The sequence below is a fragment of the Miniopterus schreibersii genome (assembly GCF_964146895.1).
Source record: "Miniopterus schreibersii genome assembly, chromosome: 3".
Classification (NCBI taxonomy): domain Eukaryota; kingdom Metazoa; phylum Chordata; class Mammalia; order Chiroptera; family Miniopteridae; genus Miniopterus; species Miniopterus schreibersii.
In genome coordinates, this window is record NC_138103.1 from 32,397,440 (window position 1) to 32,401,428 (window position 3,989).

The 3,989-nt window shown below is 48.6% G+C and overlaps 1 pseudogene across 1 annotated transcript; it reads right to left on the minus strand.

Annotated features, from left to right (window-relative positions):
- Positions 1-1,149: 1,149 nt before the first annotated feature.
- On the minus strand, positions 1,150-3,750 carry LOC308554520 (ralA-binding protein 1 pseudogene; annotated as a pseudogene). The gene is made up of 2 exons: positions 1,964-3,750; positions 1,150-1,305 (listed from the first exon to the last, which is right to left on the minus strand). The product of its transcript is annotated as a ralA-binding protein 1 pseudogene (transcript).
- Positions 3,751-3,989: the final 239 nt, after the last annotated feature.

Here is a 3,989-nt window from a genome sequence, read left to right on the forward strand (position 1 = left end):
TTTCTTAATTGGGTTGTTTGTCTTCCTCTTGCTGAGTAGTATGAGTTCTTTGTACACTTTGGAAATTAGCCCCTCATCAGATACATCCTTGGCAAATATGTTTTCCCAGACCGTGGGGTTCCTTTGTATTTTGAGGCTGTTTTCTTTTGCTGTGCGGAAGCTTTTTAGTTTGATGTAGTCCCATTTGTTTGTTTTTCCCTTTGTTTCTCTTGCCCTAGGAGATGTATCAGTGAAAATTCCACTATGTGGGATATCTGTGACTTTACTGCCTATGTTTTCTTCCAGGATTTTTATAGTTTCGCGACTTATATTTAAGTCTTTTATCCATTTTGAGTTTATATTTGTGTATGATGAAAGTTGGTGGTCTAGTTTCTTTTGTTTGTATGTACCTGTCCAATTTTCCGGCGAATATAAAATGAATGCAATATGACCAACGGGACAGCAAGAAGGCTTTTAAACATTTATATTTGAGACCTGATCATATTTTCAGTCACCATAGTATCTTCTCTCCAGGTTTAAAAAAATAGAACGCTGATTTCTATAACAAAGCTTTTTGTTCTATACAAAAATCAAATAATGGCCAACAAGTCACAACAGTGCAGTAGGCAGAAGAGAAAAACCCACATCACACAGGTGCTGAAATAAATACTCACTAGGAGGAGAGGACAGAGCCCTCATGGGGTTTGTCTCCATCACCTTGACTGTGTGTCTTCACAGCCACGAGAGCTGACCTGCCTCAGCGGTGCCATTGATTTGGGCACAACAAAGCATGACTGAATAGAGGTGCCCGAGAGTCGGCCTCCCAGACCCCTCAGGTCACCAGGAAGGTGGCAAAAGCAAGAAAATGGGGTTGGGGGTCATGGCTGTCATTGAAAGGAAAAGTTGTTTTTTCTGTTGCTCAATCTTGTCAATTGGGAGTCTGTCGGCAGGTTCACGGAGACGATATGGATACCTGAGAACTTTTGTTTAACAGCATATGTGTGTGTGTGTGTGTGTGTGTGTGTGTGTGTGTGTGTGTATGGCTTATTCAGGCAAAGAGAAGTTTACATTCTAGCCCCAAGCAAGCAATCTAAGTCATTCTGTTTTTAATGGAAGGTCAGTCACATAGAAGATGTCTGGTTTGAGAAACAGATCCTATGTGTGGATTCCTTAGGTCAACCCAGTGAAAAGCATTTGCTCATCAATAGCAGTGAGGACCGGGAGGAGCCAGCGGGAGCGAGGTGGCTCCTCCGCCACACCGGGCCGGGCTGCTCCGGGGCTGGAGGCCAGCTGCCCGGGCAGCTCTGTCTGAGCAGCTAGGCCGTCCTGGAGACTCAGGGGCAAGGACCGTGTTTTAGGACTGTCAAAGGAGAGGGTGACGAGTGAGTAAAGGTAACCCCAGTAAGAGCCATTCTGGCCAGTCAGGAAATATGCGGCTGCTCCCTATGATATAATCTGCACCAAAAAGGTAGAAAAGGCACAAGCAAGAGTGAGTAGGTAAGCAGTGACCCCGGAGGGTGAGACTGTGGGGCGAGCCACAAGGCAGGAACAGCATTTACCTTGTTTGGGTCCCCCCTTGAACTAGAGAAAGAGATCCTGATTCTGCCGTAATGAAAAAGCAAAGATGATATTTGGTTTAAAAAAGAAGCCACTCAAGGGCTAAAATAGTTATTTTAAGTTAACAAAGAAAATGAATCTTCAAATAAGCCATCTGGAAAGCTTTACAGAATGCCCAGCAGAGAGTCGTGCACTGACTGGGGATTACAGTAGGCAGCACAGGTCTTGTTGGGCCTGGAGGATTCCCTGGCCCACAGGATGCTCGGATGGGCGTCTCCTTCCTGTCTCTGCTGGGGACGGCTTGGCCTGCTCCTTGCGGGCCTCTGGCTGCTTCTGTCTGGGCGCTGTCTCTAGGTAGGGGGACGGCACCGCCCCGCCTCTCTGGCTCCCCCCCCCCCCCCCCCCCGTGCCCGAGGCTCAGACTCACTCCTTGCAGCTGGAGCTGGCGGAGCTGCACGCACCTTGATGATGGCCTCTTGCTCTTCATGGCTGCTTGATTCAAACGATTGTTCTCTATTTCTAGCTCGTCATTCTGTCTCTGTAAATCTTCCAAGATGATCTGAAGCTCCCCCTCGTCCTCACTCTCACTCTCAGGGAATGTGCCTCAGTTTCTCCGCGGCCCTGCTGCTGACGGCTCTGCATTTCTGCAGTCCCAGCTCTGAGGCCTTCCATCTCTTCTTTTTCTGGGGCAATCTGTCAGCGCAGAAACTGCTCCATGGCCAGAAGCGCCTCCTGGTCAGCCAGGATCTCATTCTCCTGGGCAAGGAGGATATTTGTAACTTCTTCATTTCCATTCATTTCTTCTGTGGAAACAACCTCTTTTGAAAGACTGGCTGTCTCTTGTGCAATCTTGGTTTCACACTCCTGTCCTTTAGCTTCTCTAGTTTCTTTTCGGGCTGTCAAAATTCTTTGTACTTCCCATAATCTTTTTTCTTTAGATAAATCCTTTATCCCACTCTGCAGATCTCAATGTAAACAATTCAAAAGAAACTCCTGCCTTCTGATCTCCTGCTAGATGCTCTCCTGGGTCCCTGGCAGTGCGAGCACAGGGGCCACGTTAGACCAGTGAAGAGGGGTTGTCACTTGCTTTAGTATCACGTTTCCAAAGAGCTCTTGCACATGTGTGAAAAACACATGCAAGACACGATCACTAATCTGAACAGTTGGGCTGAGCACTACAGAAATGTTCTGTATATTCATTTTTTGTTTCCGGTTCTTTTGCTATAACGTGGCCCATGTGCACGATCCGCCAGGAAATCGGAGGATGGGTACATTCTGGCAGTTCTTTCAGTAAGGCTGGAATCCTGCACTTTCTCCCTCTCTGCCATCCTCCCACAGCCTCTTCAGAGAGAGGCACAGGCTCCTTGGTGAGCAGATTTTCCCGAAGGTCTCGCAAATACTGCTTCAGCAAACTGGCCACAGTGTTAGGCTCATACTCTTCCAAATTTGGAGACTCCTCTCTGTCACAGGCTGCTTTCAGCTCATCCGCCTTTGATTTAACTCCTGAAACTGTAGATGCCTTCACACTCCATGCCCTGTTTTTCTACATAATCTGCACATTCACAGGAACTGCTGCAGTCGAATGCCATCATATGTCACGCTCCTCTCTCCTGCACCAGCCAGAGGAATTCCAGAGACGGGCCTGAGGCTGGGACGTCAACCCCAGGCCCCTCTGGCTCCTGAGCCGGCTTCTTTTCTCCCTTCGTTTCCCTTCCACTGCTCAACATCGGCTGCTTCAAGCCTTTTGACTTCTCCTTATGTTTTTCTTTCCTGCGCTTTTCTTCTTTATGTTTTTTCCTCTTTGGGTTTCTCTTTTCTTTTTAAAATCCTTCCGTTTCTTTTTAGAAAAGCTGGGCTTCTTGAAAACACGGATTCCCTTGGATCTCTTCATTTTGGAAGGACTTTCAGCTTCACCTCCAGAGCTCTCCTCCTGAAAGGCAGCAGAGCCTTCAGTCCTGTTTTCCTTTTTCATAAATTTTCCTTTTTTCTTCCCATAGTCTTTTTCATCATCAGACTCTGCATCAGGAGGCCCATGGAGGCCGTCCCGGGGAGGCGAGGGCTCGCCAGTGCGGGGCAACCCAGGAAATTGAGTGGGGCTGATCTCTCCCAAGCTGGGGGCTCTGGTGAGACCACTGCCGCCTCCGCCCTGAGATGCTCGGGGGCGGCTGGTGGCCCATTCTCACCGGTCCCCCGCCTCCATCTGTTTACAACCATGGGGACGAGCAGGATGAGTCGGCCCAGCGCACAAGTGCTTTCCCTCCTCTCGATCCGTTATTTTATTTTTTCATGATTTTCAAAAGTTACATCACTTGAAGTTCTGTTGGGTCCGTAAGATGGGCATTTTACCTGCTGGTGTGTGCCAGTTGGAGGGTGCCTCCAGGTTTTGGGGGGGCCTGGCTTAGTCCCTTTGGGTTGCTCTAAGGGCATACCATGGGCTGGGCGGCTTCTAAGCA